This window comes from Lutra lutra, chromosome 8, assembly GCF_902655055.1.
Source record: "Lutra lutra chromosome 8, mLutLut1.2, whole genome shotgun sequence".
Taxonomy (NCBI): Eukaryota; Metazoa; Chordata; class Mammalia; order Carnivora; family Mustelidae; genus Lutra; species Lutra lutra.
Genome location: NC_062285.1, coordinates 135,240,877 through 135,259,040, shown reverse-complemented (window position 1 = coordinate 135,259,040; position 18,164 = coordinate 135,240,877).

Here is an 18,164-nt window from a genome sequence, read left to right as displayed (position 1 = left end):
CCATCACCGTAAAGATGTTTTCAGTCTCACATGATGGAGTTTTAGTGCGGAGGTGTTCGTTCAGCGGCTGCTGAGGTCCAGGCCCCGGGGCCGGGGACACAGGATGGAAAAGCCCCAGACTCTGCCTCCCGCACGTTCCCGGTCTCACGTGGTTCTTGAACTCAGTTGTTTCAACCAGACAGGAAAAGTGATGTGACCAGAGCTAGGCCAGGGCCCTCCCGCAGGAGGAAGGCGGGAGGAGGAAGGCGTGCCTCCACACCCAGCCCAGGGAGTGAGGAGGACCTCTGGCAGTGGAGGCCTGAAAGTGACTCTTGAAGGGCGGAAGGGGGAGCTTCCCTGGGGGAGGGGTTGTCCCAGGCCAGGAGGCAGTGGGAGCAAAGACACAGGCGGCAGAGTGTTCAAGTTCTCAGACCCTCAGATGCTGGGTGGAGCTGGGGCAGGCTGTCCTCTGCAGCCGTAAGTGCCCCCTGCCCACGGGGCCTTCCTGTGATGGCCCACCTGGGATACTGAGGCCTGGGAGTCTCCGCCCCCCACCCAGCTGCGCCCTTCGCCCTTACGAGGCTGAGTGCATTTGTCACCAGATGTGCCAGCAGGTGTGCTGGGCCGTGTGGGGTCGCTCGTGGACATAAGTGCTTGCTGAGTCAGTGCCCTTGGGGTCCTGACCTGAGTGCCGCGGGGCAGACGAGAGCTGGAAGTTGAGGTCCCCCCAAAGGCTGGCCCCAGGCCGGAGAGATTGGGGGCGCACAGAGAGGGGCGGCAGGAGAGGGGCGCCGAGGCCTGCAGTAGCCGGGTTTATTAACCCCCACTTTGCCTCTGCTCTTGCCTCTCATCTGCCTCCGAGGCTGCCGGGCAGGGAGGTGGCGGGGGCAGCACTGGGGAGCGTGGGCCCTGAGGCCCACCGATCTGGCTCAGGCCTGGCCCTGCTTCCTAACCTCTCTGTGCCTCCGTTGTTTTGTCTGTAGAATGGGGATAAGAAGCACCGGCCTCCTGAGGCTGTTGGGAGTCTCGGGCCTGCCTCTGGAGCAGGAGACCCGCTGGGGCTGTGTGCGGTTCCTGTCTGCCCTCCTGATACCCAGCCCCTCGGGCCAGGGTGGAGACTCCGTGAGATGCGTGGTAAGCGGCTGGCCCTCCCGGGCATGTGATACAGGGGTGCTCCTCGGCTCCAGGTCGCAGACCCGCTCCCCACTTGTCGCCCCACTCCTGCTCCCACAGAAGGCCTGGTCACTGTCGGGCAGGGTCTCAGGTGACCGGGCACTGTGGCAGCTGTGTCTCCCAGGGATTTCTTCCTTCTGCTCGCTGAGGCCAGCACCAGCCGTGGTCACCCCGGCCTTCCTCGAAGGGCGCTCCCCACCCCCCGGCCAGTGGTTCAGTAAGCATCTGGGGGGGTGGGGGGGCTGAAGAGGAGAGGGACGGAAGAACACACCATCCTTGGCAGTGAATGGCTCGAGGTTTGTTGAGGGGGACAGACCCGGAACAGAAAAGCAGGATGCTTTGAAGTCATCCACGAGGAAGAGAGAGAGGCAGGGTTCACGGACATAGAGGGTTCAGGAAAGGAAGCAACTCACTGCCCAGGACATGGGGAAAGCTTCCAGAGGAGGGGGCATTGAGCTCGGCCCTGGCATTTTCCAGGGGTGGGGAGGCAGGAGAAGGTGCCATCGGCTGGGGGAGCAGCGTGTAGCACATGGCCCAAGGACACCGCTGAGAGGCTCATGGGAAGGGGCAGTTGGGCTGGAGTTGCCCAAAGGGCAGGAGGGGAAGGGAGTGCACGGAAGATGAGGATTTGGCTGGGATTGAGGAGGACGAAAATGCTGTCTGTTGAGTGTGTCCCACTTGGCAGGCACTGGGCTCCCTTCCACATAACCACGATGTCCTGTATCCTCGGCAGACCTCCCAGGTGGTAGTTACTGTCCCCGTTTACAAATGAGGAACCTGAGGTTGAGAGGATGAGGCGTCTTGCCCCGGGTCCAGCGGGGAAGCCACGAGCCAGAATGCGAGCCTTGGCCTGCGGGCCTTCCCCATCCCTCCTTGTCTCTGCGCCGACTCCACTGTCTCTGCGCCGGCCTTCTGTGCACCTCCACCCGGCAGAGAGCTGGGTCCCCACCGTCTGTCAGGGCCTCAGTCTGTCCACTGTCCAGCAGCTAGCGGCTTTCTCCCACTGGCCTCGGGCCTCCACCTGGCCCTCTGCTCAGACCAAACAGCCCCGGGCATCTGCTTAGTGGAAGCAAGACACAGCCCTGCAGCCCCGCAGCCCCGCGGGCCTGTCTCTGCTGCAGGGAACCGTGCTCACCCGCTCACACCTCCGTCCCTGCTGCCAGGCCCAGTCGGAGTGAGGGTGGGAGACGCTGGCAGCCTTGTTGAGAGGCCGGCTGCCAGGGCTCCATCCCTCTGCCTGGGAGAGCCACGACTGGCGGCTGGGCCCCATCAGGCAGAACAGAACCCTGGCCCCTGCCACCTGCCCAGTGCGGCCGGCACAGCCTCCAGAACCACAGGCCCTCCAGAGTGGGGTTGCTGGGGGACCATGGGGCACTGGGGCAGTCTCTTGGAGAAGATGAAGGGGGAGGACTTGGTGTGGGGTCCCTGGCGACCACCACATGCCACTGCCGAGGGGACAGGCTGCCTTTGAAACGCTCCGTGTGGCCTCAGGAGAAACCCAGTGAATATTTCATGTCCTCTTAGAAGGCAGGCTGAGAGGCTCCAAGAGCCCACTTAACCTACTTCCTGCCTCTCTGGAGAACAGGCAGGCAGGGGAGTGTCCCCTGGGGTTGGGAGGTCCCAGCACAAACCAGTGCATCCCCCTCACCCCCCCAAGCAGGGGTGACTGAGCCAGGAAGCAGGCTTCCAGCGCCTTAAAGAGAGAAGTGGGCAGCCTGAGTGCGCCCTGGGGACCCTCCCCCGGTTCAGGAGGGGGATCGTCAGGAGGGGGATCGTCAGGAGGGGGATCGTCAGGAGGGGGATCATCGCCCTGTTCTATTTTCCTTTTGTTCTTCTCATCTCGTATTTAAAGCAACCACCTCCCACTGCCAGCTGCTGTCTTCAATCCTTCGAAAGGGCCCGCTAGGGGGTGGGGGGTGGAAAGCGAGCACGCTCGGGAGGCGGGAGCTGAATTCGTATTAATAATATTCCCAAACCACCAAGCGTGCCAGGCACTTCCCTGAGCATTTTCCAGACTCAAGCTCATTTAATTCGTCCACCCACTCTGAGGCGTACTGTCCACGCCCCTCTCTTCACATAGGCCACTGAGGCACAGAGGGGCGAAGCTCCGGGTCACGTGGGGTTGGGGAGGCAGAGCTGGGGTTCGCCCGAGGCCTGGGACCCCAGAGCTCCCACATCTAAATCTCTCCAGCGGTCTGCCCACTGTCTCCTCGCCTGCACAGCAGGGCTCACAGCCCCTGCGCTGCCTCCATCCCAGGACGACTGTCAGGCCCTAGGGAGATGCTGGCCACGGACATGGAAGTCCTTTCAAGTAGGAAGGGCCAGTCCAGGATTTCGGTCAGGGTGTGTCTGGGGTGCCGTCCTGCATCCCTGGGCCTCCCGGTCCCTGTAGACATCGGCCCACAGCACTGGAGCTTGAATCGCAGGGTAACCGCACATGTGCACATGTGCGCGTGTGCAACCACACTTCCAGTGACCAAGGACCCCAAAGAGCTGGACTAGACACCCCCCACCGTGAGCCAGGGAAGAGCCAGTCTCAGTGACAAGTGCCTGTGCGGGCTCCCTGGTTGCCCAAGCCCTCTTGGAACTGTGTCCTTCCAGCCTTAAAACGGCCCAGGGAAGTAGGGTCCCCGCCACCACCAGCAGTGGGGAAATGGCTTCGCAGGGAACTTGTGACTAGCCCCGGGCTCAGGTTTCCCTGTTGCACACCCACAGCCTGGGAGATGTGGTAAGAGTGACGGGTTCTCCAGGACACCTTCCCCACTGCACCTTCTGGATCCCCCTTCTAGACCTTCACTTTGTGTCCCCAGTGCATCGTGTCTTCTGTCACGGTATCTACGCCCGCTACACTTTGTCGACTTGATGGCAGGGACTGTGTCCTCTCTCTCCAGCACAGTGCCTGCTATGTATCGAAGATGCTTTGTGATGAGTGAGGAAGTGAAAGGATGGATGGATGGATGGATGGATGGATGATGGGTGGAGGGATGGATGCATGGACAGATGGACAGCTGATGGGTAGATGGATAATGAATGGATGGGTGGGTAGATGAATGAGCGATAAGTGAGGCTGATGGATGGGTGATGGATGGATGGGTGATGGGTGGATGGATGGAGGGATGGATGGTGGATAATGGATGAGTGGGAAAGTCCTGAGAAACTGAGAGCATCAGGTGCACGAGGCGGGCATATCAGCTATGACGGAGTCAAGAGCTGAACCTTGTCCCTTGAGTTCTGATACCCTCCGCCAAATTTTCAGACCCCTCACGGGAGGCCTCAGGTTTGTTTGGGACTCACAAAGTCACTCCCCTTTGCCCTGGTTCCTAAGAGACATGTAAAATCCAGAAGCAGCGTGAGTGGATTCCAATGGGTAGAAGAGCATTGCAAAGCAGGAAGGGGGTGCTGGGTTTGCAGTTAGACCTGAAAACCAGTGCTGGCTCCACCACTTGCAGGCTGCGTGGCCTGGAGTGAGTCCTTTCATCTCCTGAGCCCCATTCTCATGTGTAAGATGGGGAGAAGTCCTTGCCCTCCTACCCAGAGGTCACTGTCACTGGGAGAATGGGGGATATGGAACCGCAGTTGAAAGGGGGGGGTCACAGGGTAGGTACTGTCATCAAAGCCTCTGCTAGAGGGTTGTCATTGGAAAGTGCAATGACAGCTACACATGCCTGGGTTGGCCTTTGACGACCACTTTAAGCCTCACCTGCCATCCTAGTGGTCTTTCCAACTGTTGCTCAGCAGATATTTGACGAGCTCTGGGGAAGTGCTGGGCCCTGGGCAAAGGACATGGGCGCCCACTCTGGTCCCTGACCCCCAGGGGCACACAGACTCTAAAGGAGCTTCCTGGAGAAGCCTGTGTAGGCAGAGCTGTGGGCAAGCCAGGGGATATTCAGGGGATGTGTGCGCCAGGACCCCTGGAAAGCTTCGCCCAAGCCTTCCTGATCGCCCTGGCAGAGGCAGAGCCTCCCCTTTGAGCACTCAGAGGCTGGAGCACTTGTGGGAGCCAATGGGCTTTCCATTATGTACCTCCCTACCTGGCTTAGCACAGGGTTGTGCATACAGCTGGTGCTCAGTAAATGCTTATTACGTGAACACCCTTGTGCATTTATTTGTCAGATCTTTCAGCACACTCTTTGTGCCAGATTCCGACGGCGCCAGGGACACAGGACAGCGTGACATGCTTGCCACCCTTCAGAGCTGGCAGTGAGGTGGACCTGAGAGCCAGCGGGGATGGCTCTCTGTGCAAAGTGCCATCCCAGGACACAGGAGTGCCCAGGAGGGGCGCAAAAGCTAGACAAGGGACATTTGAGCTGGACCCTGAACTAAACTGGACTTGGGGTTCAACTCACGGGGAAGGAGCTGAGGCAGAGCTGGGAGCGTGTAGATGAGCCCTGGGAGCACTGCAGGCAGAGCGGGGTGGGGCGGGTACGGGATGGGGGGGCAGGAGATGAGAGATGGTTCTGGAGAGGCGGGCAGGGGCCTTTGTGGGCCTCACTCGCTGAGATGAGGAGGGGAAGCAGGTGGCTGCGGAGGTGGTGGCAGCATCCACAGGCCGACACCAGGATGGAAGGAGGGGGCCAAACAGAGGGAGGCGACAATGTGTGGTCATTCACCAAGCACTGGGAACGTTGGTGTGAGGAGGCGTGCCTCAGTCTCTGAGGGCTGGTCCTCACTCTCCCCACCACCCCCAGCTCAGAGCCCCCATGGAGTGGGAAGGGGCAGCACCCCCTGGGGACAGACTAGCATCTTTGGAGGTTTGTCCAGGGCTGGGGCAGGGAGGTAGACATTCTGTCACTGAGTCATCCGGAGGCCAGCTCTGCCTTCCCCTGGGCCCTTCTCTTATCAGCACTGATAACTGACCCCCCACCTGGCCAGGCCTCTCCCCTCACCCCGGCCTCCACTGCATCCCCGGGCACTTGGGCCCTCCCTGGACGACCCATCTGGGAGATGATCCCCGGCCCCCAGCTGGTGGGCTCCCGTAGATGCCGCCTCTCTCCAACTCGCCTCGCTCACAGCCATCAGCGCTCCCTTCCAGCCCTACCCAGCTCCATGGCCCTCCCATGGTTTCCATAATGGCACCTCCGAGGCCGAGACTAGTCAGGGCCCTGCAGCTGCACTTGGCCTCTTTCTCTTGGGCCCCTTCAGGTGGCCTTGTCATATTCAGGGCAACCCATGCCTGGCCCCCCACCCCCTGCTCTGGTCCTCGGCCCCTGGAGCCAGGAAGGCTTCTGGATTCAACCTGCCTCCGGGAGTGGAGGAGACGCCGGGGCCGCAGCCTTCCAGGCGGCCGAGGGCAGACACCCCTGTGTAGCACCCACGCCTGTGTTGGGGGAGGACAAGCTCCTCCAGGTCACCCCCAGAAAGAACTTCTCGCTGACCAACAGCAAGAGTGGCGAACAGAAGTGGTCCAGCTCCTGGGCGATGCCACGTCCCCCGGCCAGAGACCAAGCCCCTCCCACCGCCCCATCCGGGTGAGAAGTCCAGAGGTCTCTGTGCGGCCCGCACAGCTCAGACTCCAGGATGCGGGCTGCTCCCTGTGATTCAGTCTCCCTTCTTTGCTCTCCTCCTCGTCCCTCTTGCTGAGTGTCTGCTGCTGAGCCCCGGGACCCCGGAAACGGCCAGTCCCTGCCATTAAGCCGTGTTCCCTACCCATCAGGGCCTTGGCCACAGACTTCGATAACTGGTGAGTGCTGAGCTCCCATGAGCTGGGGGTGCCCGGGAGGAGCCTCCTACCCAGACTGGCCCAGAGGGTTTCTTGGAGGAGGGGGCATTTGAGCTGGACCTAGGAGGCATTGGCATAGGTCCCAGGGCAGTGAAGAGGGGTCAGGCATTGTAGCCGAAGAAGCTGGGGCTGAGGAGTGGGCAGAGCTGGGGCCAGGGCTGGGTCAGCCAGGAGTGAGCCACTGGGTGCTGGGGTGGGTGGGGTCGTGACACCACGGAGTCGGGAACAGAGGCCCTTTCTCTCAGCTCTGAGGGCTCAGGAGAGGCAGCTAGGGGCCAGTAACCTGCTCTGCTCGTCAAGGATGGAGCTGGGCCGTGTCTATGCCACATACACAGGAGATCTGGGCTTCCTAACCCAGCCCCCCACCCCCATCCCACTTCCCCCCCACAGCAACCAGAAGGACCGTGCTGCTTCCTAGCTTTCCCCCACCTGACACTTTCCCCGCTGCCCCAGGATAAAGCCCAACTTCTTGCCCTGGCCCACCAGGCCCAGTGTGGCCCGTCAGCAGGATCCAGCTGCCTTGACAGCCAGGGCCAGCCCTGGTCATCAGGTTGGCAGAGCTGCCAAGCCACACCCTGAGGCACCCACCCCCACGGCGGTGCTTCCACACCTATCAGATGAGCTGTACCCCAGCACGACTGCCAGACTCTCCCTGTTGTAGGAGGTGCCTACCAAGACGATCATGGCCTTGACTGTGGTCAAGTCCACCTGCATGCCCCAACCCCACATTCCCCATCCTCCACCCCTGCCCACCCCAACGCTGTCTCCTCCTGGCAGTCCAGAAGTCTCGGGGGTCCCAGCTGAAGCTAACCCCAATGTCTGCCAACAATGGTATACGGTCTTCAAACCCTTGAGGCGAGACCGAGAGGGGAACTCACAGCTCTGCCACCAGCTGGCTGTATGTCCCTGGGGCCAGCCACCCCTCTCTCTGGGCCCATCTCCTCCTCTGTGGCCAAGAGCTGATCTCCCAGATAGAACAGTTCAGTCCTGCTCCTGTCCACTCCTGTTGAACCCCCGTCCACTCCTGTGCGGTCCTATTTCTCCAAGATGCGTTTCCTCCTCCACCGCTAGGAGCCCCTCTGGGAGGCTGTTCTCCCGGCGGCTGGCGGTGCGCGGCGACCTCTTGTGGCCACATTGGGCATAACATGGCTCTGCTGGGACTGTTCCCGCCGGGCCCACACGAGGGCGCCGGGAGGGCAGGCGAGCTCTGTCTACCCCTTGCTCCTCTCCCAGGCCCAGCCAGGTCCCCTCTTCAAGTTCATCAGGCCCAAGTGGGAAAAGATGGGATGGCGCTGAGTCAGCTCCAACTGCCTTCTGATCGTCATTCACAGACTTTTATTAGGCATCTGCTGTATGCCCTGCCTGTGTGGGTGCTGGGTCAGCAAACAGAGCAGGCGGGACCCCATACTCCCTGAAGTTAGGGACCAACGAGGCCCCAGCCCCTCAACTTCAATCTTGTTGTGTCCTGGAACCGTGCGGGCCCCAAGGCCAGGCTGCAGGGGTGGGACCTGGCCCGGGGCAGACCTCGGAGACAGCCGTTCCCCACCTACCTGTGCCTCCACCCAGTCCCACCCCCACCCACCCCCACCCCCCCCGCCCTCCACCGCCCCTCTGTCCAGAGGCTCCTCCCAGAGCTTCCACGGAGACCCCCCCAGCACCTCCCTCCACGCTGGGCTGCCTCCTTTGGGAGATCAGGTTGGTGCTGACTCTCACTTTACCCTCCAGGGAAGGGGCCAAATGAATAGAATTTGATTGGGAAGCTTTTTTTATGGAAGATCCTTTCATAGAGCGAGGGAGCACTCTAAAATTTATCTTTTCAGCCCCTTTGGATTTTCTGCTTAGAGGGTCCCCCCACCACACCCGGCCAACACAGGCAGAGGGCCTGGACGCAGAGGAAAATGAAGGCAGGGCCAGCTCCTCGCAGCCCCCAGGGAACCCGCCTAGGGAGCAAGAAGGGAGACCCCAGCACGTCTCCGTTCCGTGGCTGGAGCGTTACCTCCAGACCAGAGACCCCCCCGCCCTAAGCCTCAGTCCCCCTGGGAAGGGACGTTTGTCATGCCCCACGTTCCACCCACAAAAGACCAAAACAACTCCAGGGCTGTTCTTCCATGGCCACTCGCACATCTGATTGCACCTGGAGAGGCAGAGTGAAGACTCGAAGGCGAAGAGAGGTTAAGTACCTTGCCCAGGGTCACACAGCCACTGGGAGCCGAATAGAGGGGTGAGTCCAGAATCTTCAGAGACCCCATGCCTGCTTCGCTGGACCATCTGTCTTGACTTTCAAAGGGCCTTCCTGTGGACCACTTTTGGAAGGAAGCCAGAGGAGGGAAGGGAGCTGGCATAAGGGCAAGGCTGTGGGCCCCATTATCATTCCATCTGCTCCGTGGTCCATCAAAGATGAGGAAACAGAGGCCCAGGGAGGCAAAGCTACCCACCTCCCCCCTCTACCAGCCATGCAGTGCTCTCACAGGTGCAGGATTCCGTCTCAGGCGCTGTGGGCAAGAAGCCAAGACACCCTCCCCCCGCCCCCACTGGGACCAGCAGGTCTCTGGCCTTAGCATGAGGCTTCCAGCTGCTGGGACCCCGGGCAGAGGGCCAGGTAAGGAGTGGGCAGAGGGCCTTTCTGTCTCATATCGGGCTGACCCAGGGTCAGGAGGCCCCTGCCCGCCTCTGTTACTTCTCTGACTTTGAGCAGCACAGTTCAAAAGGGCGGCTTTTCTTCTGGCTAGGGGAGCCTCCATGGCCAGTTCTCTGGCAGCCCAGCGGGGGGAGGGGGGGGAGAGCACAGCCCAGTCGGCAGGTCTCCTCAAGCTCCCCCTGCCCCTGGATGTCCCTGCATCCCACCCAGCTCTCCCTGGGCAGATTCCGCCCTGGCACTTGGCTCAGAGGGGGCCACCTGGCCGGTAGAAAGGGCACCTGCTTTCAGGCCCTCCGGCCTTGCCATCCACCAGACGCTTACCTTGGACAAGCTACTCGGTTTCTCCAAGCCCAGCTTCCTGTTAAGGTGACGATCAAACAAACCTTCTTATAAAGGTTTCAGAGGTTTAACTGAGCTTACAGGTGTCAGGAAAGCGCCTAGGGCCTGGCCAGGGCGTGTCCTTCTTTTCCTCTCTTCGGGGACAGAATCCTGGAATTCTGGAGCATTCGCCCAGCCGTGGGCCGACAGCTGAATAATGAATGTCAGGGTGATATGAGGCGGCCCTACTGACAGAAAGCTCTGTGGAATCTTCTTCACGGGGCCCCAGCCTGGGGAAGCAGTAAATCGAGAGTCTCCTCATCTGAGCCCCCCCACCCCACCGAGGCCTTCACCCCACCCACACTGTCCTCCACGCAGACTGCATCCCCCTCTTCCTCCCGGGAACCCCGTGTCCAAAGTAGACCCAGACTGCGCCCACTCTGCCTGTGAGCCTTCCCCGTGCCAGCCCCAGCCAGAACCTTGTACACTGACCCGTCTCTGATGGGGGACAGGGGACAGTGCCAGTAGTGAAGGCAGCAGAGGGCACAGGGTCCTGCGAAGGGACACAACCCCACCCTCGCATCCGGGGGAGCTTCCTGGAGGAGACATCATGGTCATTAGGATTTGAAGGACTTAAGAGGGTGCATGTGAGTTAGTGGCGCGTTAGCCGAGACAGGAAAAGTGAGATGGGCCACCAGGTAGAGGTCACAAGGGTGTGGAGGCTGGCCGTTGCGGGAACTGTAGGTAAGCTGTCGAGGCCGTAACTGGAAATTGAGGAGAAAGCAGCAGACTGGGGACCCGGACATGGGGGGAGGCCCTGGGTGGGGCTTGCTGGCCTGAGTCGGTCCAAGGTAGGGGTCCCCTGATCTTGCCTCCCAGGTGAAGGACAGGGGCCCTTTTCATGTGTCCTGCCCTGTGTTCACTTATGCCCTGGACAGTGAGCCCCAGGAGCCGTGAGAGGTGGCTGGCAGGCCATCGTTCTGTGGCTGAAAGGGATCGTGTGTTCTGTGGGCCATCCAGGTGTCGCCCTGTCCCTCAACTTCTTCCAGGACGCCCGAGCCGACTCCAGCCCTCCAAACAATGCCTGTGCTCACACTCAGCTCACGCTCTGCAGCTGGCCGGGTCCAAGTCCTGGCGCCCCACTTACCAGCAGGAGCCCAGACCGCCTGTTCATGATGTGTACTTGCTGGGTCTCAGTGTCCTTATGGCTGAAGTGGAGTCAGGAAGACCTGTGTGCTGAGGCTCATAAGCCGTGCTCATCGCTGTGAGTCCCCTTTCCTGTGTGGCAGGACCTCCCTCCCTACTGAGGCCAAGGGCAGGGACCTAGGCTGGCGGTGCCCTGGTGGAGGGGGGAGGGCGCAGCCGGGGGAGGAAGGCGTAGGCATAGAACCAGATGCAGGTGGTGGGGGGGGGGGGGGGTCAGGTGAGGCCATGGCATCCACCCACAGGGGCAGTCTGGGCACGTAGCTGCCAGGGCTAGGGGTGGGCATCTCCCTGGGGGCCACGGGGCTGCCCTGCCATGCAGGGAGCTCAGTGAGGAGGAGTCGGGAACCCGGAGCCCTCAGAATCCAGGCTGTCAGGGACAGATACGTTTGCTGATCCCTAGGGTGGGCGATGAGAAAGAGGGGATCTATTAGTCACTTTACCGGGATGGTCCTTTCCTCCTCTCAGCCACCCCAAGTAAGGTTATTGTGCCCATCTTACAGGCCAGGAAACGGAGTTTCACCTGCCCCTGGCCAGTTACAGAGAGGAGCCAGGTCAACAGAATCTGCGCACGGGTGTAGCTGGGATCTAGGGAAAGTGGCAGAAATCGGAGGTGGTGTAGAGCCAGAGCCCAAGGGAATCACTGCTTTATGGCAGAATGGGGGGGCATTGGTCCTGCCCACACCCCATCCCCAGCAGTTGAGTGGGCTGAGCCCAGTAAGGGACAGGAGCCAGGCAGCCTCTCCCAGGACTGCCCCCACCCCCCAGCACCATCTCTGGCTTTGCCCCCCCTGCAGCAAGCAACCACGTGTGCCCCCCAACTCCAGTACGGAGCCCAGGCTGACTGACAGCCCCCAACATCGGAGGGCACCATGAGCTTCTTTGTGCCTAAACCAACCTGGGCAAGTGTGCGTGGTGCCACCCCCAGAGCAAGAGCCGGAAGGCCAAGTGAGCGGGGACAGACATCTCATCCAGAAGAGCTCTGGTCAGGGCCGCAGGCTGAGGGTGTCTGCCGGGCCTCCCCCTGATGCGCACGTGGTTCCTGTGAGCCCCAGGGCAGGCACGGGCCAAACGCAAAGAGAACTGTGCTCTGGGTTCAGAAAGCTCTGGTTTTATCAGTAACCCGCTCTGTGACCTTGAACAGACCAACCACATCTCTGAGCACAAATCCCGTCAGATTTTTTATCTGTAAAATGGGGACAGCAAGGCCTACTGGGGATGGTTGTTACTCGTTCCTTCTGCTGGTGTTGTTGAGCACCTGCGATGCTAGGTGCTGGGAAGTAGTACCAGGAGTCACTCTTACTAGTCAATGGTGGGCACCTTCCAGAAATCCCAGTTCCCAGATGCCAGCCAAGGGCCAGCCCTGAAAGCGGGCCTTTGTCCCAGGCCTGCTGTGTTAATTCTTTTCTGTATAAGGTGGAGAGGGGAGGCCATGAGGCTGGGGGGAAGACAGAGGCCATGCCATGGGGGCCTTCTAGGCCGGACCCGACTTGACCCAAGGCTTGATGGAGCCATGGACAAGTGGTAAGCTAGAGGCAGCTGAAAAGTTCCAACCTGTGCTTAAGGAAGATTGTTCTGGAAGCTTTGTGGAGGCCAGCGGGAAAGTGTGGTGTGGGGGGAAGCTAGGAAGCTGCAGAAATCAATTCTGGAACTGGGGTTCCTTGGGGACAATGACAGCATGACAGGCCTTAAGGGGCAGAGGGACTGTCCAGTGGGGGAATGGGCGGCACAGAGCTGAGGGGCCCCAAGGGGGAAGGTTGGAGCCTGGGGAGGGGAGCAGAAGGGGGTGCTGGATCCAAGCAGTGGGTCCTGGCGGGGGAGGCTGGCCGTTAGGAGTGAGGTGTGGGCTGGGGCAGGGACCCAGTTTTGAAGAGTGGGATGAGGGTGACAGCTGGGAGGGGCCGGAAGAGGAAGACCGAGAAACTGCCTGAATTTCAAATAACCACAGCCACCTCATCCCCAAGAGGAAAGCAGTCAAGAATCCAGCACAGGAGAAGGAAGAGGAACAGAGAAGAGAAGTGGGGGGTGAACAGGACACAGGGGAGAAAACAGCGGAGTTGGGAGCGTTCCAGACGCGAAGGAGAAAGGGATGCGACCTGCAGGCCCCCTCGAGCCTGTGTGGCAAGAGCCCAGGAGCCAGGCTGGGGTAGAGGGAGGAGGGAGGCCGAAGCAGGCTCAGGTCAGCTCCCGACTGCTGACCAACCACATGCGATGTCCCCTACGTGGCAGGCAGGGGACTGGGTGCATAGACAGGTAACTCCCTGTCCATCCTGGGGGCAGGGCAGCTTCGGGCAGGGGCGGCCAGGGCCCAGATTAGGGGGGAGGGGGGCGCAGCCATTGTCAGCCAGGAGGGCCGAGCCCAGGATGGACTCTGGAACGGACGTTTGCCGTGGCCACAGGAGCACCCCAAGACTTGCCTGAAGCCATGTCATTCCCAAGTGACAGCCCGAGCCGGACAGAGGACCACATGTGGCCCCAACAGTCCCTGCCCCACCCATGTGCCACCAGAGCCAGCTGGATGGACCCCCCACACACACACCTGGGAAAGTACAGACCTTCAGGAAGTGGGCCATTGGGGCGGAGAGGAGCACAGGAGAGCGGAACAGACTGGGGTCCCCAGATCGAAGTGCCCTCAGCCATGGGCAGAGGCTCCCGAGACCCGCGTCCTATCTGGGAACCACACCAAGTGACTCATGATGGAATGTTCCTCCCCATGCCAGCTGTCGCGCTGATAGCCCGGTGCTTCGTGAGGAGGGCCCCTCTGAGGTCTGTCCCTGCATGTCCCCACAGTGAGGATGACTGCCCCTGGGGTCCCATGCAACTCAGCTCATCCTGGCCACGGCCACCTGAAGGGCAGGGCAGGATGGCATTCTGGACCCCTACCCAGCAGTGGAGCAGGCTTGGAGGGGGGTGTGTAGCCCTGGAGGAGGGGGCTGGGTGAGTGGCGAGTGGTGGAGGGTTTGTTGACATTGGGGAGGGGCTGGGGTGCTGCTGCAGTGTCTCAGGTTACCGCAGGGGACAAGAGCAAAGAGTCCAGTGACAAGGGTGGGAGGGAGCAGAGGCTGTCCCCTCACGATGTGCCTGGTGGGTCTGGCCAGGTCCTCTGAGCTGAGTGCTCCCCCTGCTGTCCCCTCTGTCCCCTGGCTACTCCTCTCTCCCTGATTCAGGTCACTGTCCCTGGCAGCTTCCCTGACTCCCCAAATCTGGGCGAAGGGAGACACAGCCAGTCCCTCCATTACACACAATAGGCAGAGCGGGGCCACATGCCAGGGCCCACAACACATTTAGGGCCTGCAGACACGCCTTCATTATTTTTCAATGAGAAGAAGAAAAAAAAATGAATACAAGCCAGCCTGGATGATGTTCCCTTTTATACCAACACAGCCACAAAATAAAATTTTTAATATTTTTGAGGGGGTCAAATAAATAATCTTTAAAAAAAAAAAAAAGGAAAGAAAGAAAGAGGCTGTCTTTCAAAGAAAACCAAAAGATATTTTTATGGAGGAAGGGGCCCAGGAAAGTGATACAGAGGCCTTGATCATAGGGGCCCCAGAGGCCTGGTTTCTCTGGGGGGGCCCCACTGTGTGATCCGCTCACTCACCTCTTTCTCCAGCAGGGCCCGGTCCTCCTCACTGGCAAAGCAGGCATGTTTTGTAAATTAAAAAGTAATGGACATTGACAGAGCACTTACTCTGTGCCCTGCACTGGGCTAGGCTTCTGGGGAGTAGACACATCAGTGTCATCCCCATTTTACAGATGAGGACACTGAGGCTGAGAAAGCCTACATGATTGGCCAGCGTTGTTCACCGGGAGCATCTGAGTGTCAAGCCTGTGCTCGGAACCATCAGCTGACAATGTCCCACAGCAGCTGGAGCAGCAGGTGGGGGTGTCAAGAGGCTGAGAGTCGAGGAGAGACGACCTCATGGGGATATCAGGCCAGTCCCTGTGGATACGCCCATGAGTCAGGAGCCATGGAGGCCCCAGCACTGCCCCTGACTTTCCTTCTGACCCCAGAGGCCCGGCAAGCCATTCCTTCATGCGTCCAGGCGTCGAGCAGGGGCCAATGAGTGGCCGTCCAAGCTTACAGTGAGGGCCGGGCACGAGCCCTGCCCGTGTGCCTGTTGTCCCTGGGGGCCTGTGGGTGACTGTTATTCCAATTCCAGAACACAGCATGGGGCGTGCCTGGGTAGAGGGGGTGGGGACCGTGGGAACATGGTGCAGGAGCCATTGCTTCTGCCTCAGGAACTTGGAGGCAGGGAAGCGAGCCTCCGTGGGAGAAGCGCCATCGAGCCCATCCCTGAAAGCTTCGTAGTGTCTCATCAGGCAGAGAAATGGGGAAAGGGCATTCTAGGCCAGCACAGAGCCTGAGCAAATGGGCAGGAGTGGGGAGGGGGGATGGGGCGGTGCGCACTGGGTGAGGCCAAGGAGGGCTCAGCTCTGGGGAGCGCAAGGGGGGCGCCAGGGTGTGGGGTGTTTGAAGATCGGGGAGCTGCGGTCAGGCAGGCAGTTGATGTGTGTTTATTGAGCCTGGCCCTGTGATAGGCTCTAGGGGACAGAGATGACCTCAGGCACAGTCACCCATGAGAGCCCGGATGGCCTGATCGCTATCCTGGATCCAGCACCCTTCCTTCCTCAGACTGGCCTTCCCCTTCCATAAAACAGGCTTTACTGCGCTTGTCACCAGGTGACAGAGCTCTTTGAGGTCTTGGGATGAAAGATCCCATAAATAGGGAGCCCTGTCGCCCGTCGGGGCAGGGTGCGGTAGGGAGCCCACATCAGATCCCTGAGCGGCCCCTGAGGGTGGGAGGGCACCAGGATGCTCTGAGGTTACCCACCCTCCCCATAGCTGCCAAACGTGTTCCTGCTGCAGGTAAGCCTGGCATTAAAGTCCTCCCCATCCCGCCCCCAGCAAGGACACTGTGCTTGGGGTGATTAAATGACAGACGCCAACACCCTGGCTGCTGACCTAGGCTGACAGCCGTGGGGAGAAGCGGAGGTGGCCTTGGCAGCAGCAAGGAAACTGGAGGCTCCACTGTCGCCCATGTGTTCCTCTGACATGTGCACATGAGTCATGGGGCAGGCACATAGGTACCTGGGTCATCCCACCTCCACATGAGAGCCAGGGTCTCTGGAAGCCCAGAGGAGCTCCCTGACGTGACCATGACCATGAGTCCAGGACCGACCAGCAGCCCAACCTCCTCATCTTCCCAAAGATCTCCCATGGCAAAAGCCCTTCGTGTCGAAGCAGTTTTTCTACTTGCTTGACCCCACGCATGAGGAAAGAGGCCAGGGGGCCTTGCTGACTTGCCCAAGGTCACACACAGGATGTTATTTCAGGTGAGGAAAATGGCTCCAAGAGGCCAAGTGGCCACCCCAGGATCACAGAGAAAGCGAGGAAGACACCCGCCTGGAGCCTGGGCTGTGGGTCCCGCGTGCTCCTTGCTTTTTATCATCCGTGCACTGATGTGACATTTCCGATGCTCGGGGCCACCTTCTCTATTAAGCAGAGCAGGCAGGGCACGCAGAGCCCACGGAAAGGTTTTCATTTTCATCCTTTTAACATCAGAAGAAAAATTCCATATAATAATTATTACGAATGAATCACACCTGGATGGTGGTCACCTTTCTACCTATGGGATCCTAACATACAAGTTTAAATACTTTTATTATGAAGGAAGGGGCCGCCAAGGCAAAAGTGCCTGGTGACAAAGAAAGCCATCAATCATGTGGCCCCCGCTGCCGGAGCTGCGTAGTCAGCCACTGAGACCTTGTTCCAGGGACCGAAGCCATCTGCCTCCCACCCTGCCATTGTGGGAAGACTGGCCACATGAATGGCATCTGCGCCGGAAAGAGCCCCGGAGAGCTGAAGTTGCTGAGTGAGTCCGGGGAGACAGCCAAGGGGCTGAGAGAGTGGGGAGACGGGTCTGTGTGTGATGACTGGCACCCATGATGAAGGTCAGGGCGGACAGAGGGGCACGGCACAAACACAGGAGACCCGAACCGGCTCTTACCTCTTTCCTAGGGCTGCTGTATCAAGTCAGCACCAATTTTATGACTTATAAGCAACAGAAACATATTCTCCCACAGTTTGGAAGACCAGAAGTACAAAATCAAAAACCGCTGGACCGAAATCCAAGTGTCAGCAAAGCCAGGCTCCCTCCCGAGGCTCTAGGGGAGAATGGGGTCCTAGCCTCTCCCAGCTTCTGGGAACGGCCGGTATCCCTTGTCTCATGACAACACTGCTCCAGTCCCTGCCTCCGGGGTCATGCCACCCTCTCCTCTTCCCTGCCGCTCTGTTAACGAACACTTGTAATTACATGTACGGCCACCTTAATAATGCAAGATATTCCCCTTATCTCAAAATCCTTCATGTAAGGGTGTCTGCAAAGACTCTCCACTTTTGCTAACATGCACGGTTTTGAGGGATTAGGACCTAATAACCTTGGGGCCATTATTCACCTTCTGCTGGCCCACAGAGGTGACATGGTCCAGGAGGGACCTCTCCCTCCACCAGGCAGAAGTCACGCCCCAGGAAAGGGTCCTTCCGCCAGGATCCTAGGAGAGTGAAACAGGCCTGCAGGGGAGATGGTGAGATACAGACAGTCCAGTGAAACTGACAGGATTGGGGAGTTAAGCGGCCAGGTGAGAAGGTGTCAAGAGAGGCCCCGGGAAGCTGGCCCTGCATCTGATTTGCACTTTCATTTCACTCATTCCACCGTCAGCAGATACTCAGACATGAGCCAGGCCCCGTGCGAGGTCCTAGAGAGCCAGCCCTGTCTTCAGGGGGTCTGCTGTCTAACCCTTGTCTTCAGGATGCTACCAGGGCAGGTGAGACCCCTCTTTTCCAGGGGGAGCAGTAGACGCCCAGGAAGGGGGATCTTTTTGTCTGCAGTCAGCTTAGCACAGGGCTTCACTCTTCCTCATGCCCCTACCCTCCTTTGCCTTCCTGTCCTGTCGCAGTGGTTTTGTAATTTCTTGTCTCTTCCTCTTGGTGCTTTAAAAGTGAAACAAGCACAGTTACTCAGAGAAGAACTTGCACAGGAAAAGACTCTTCCCGAGCAGTGCCCTTGCTACAGCTGTGAAGTGGGCCGGTGGCGGACTCCCTCCGTTATCTACCTATCTATGTATCTATCC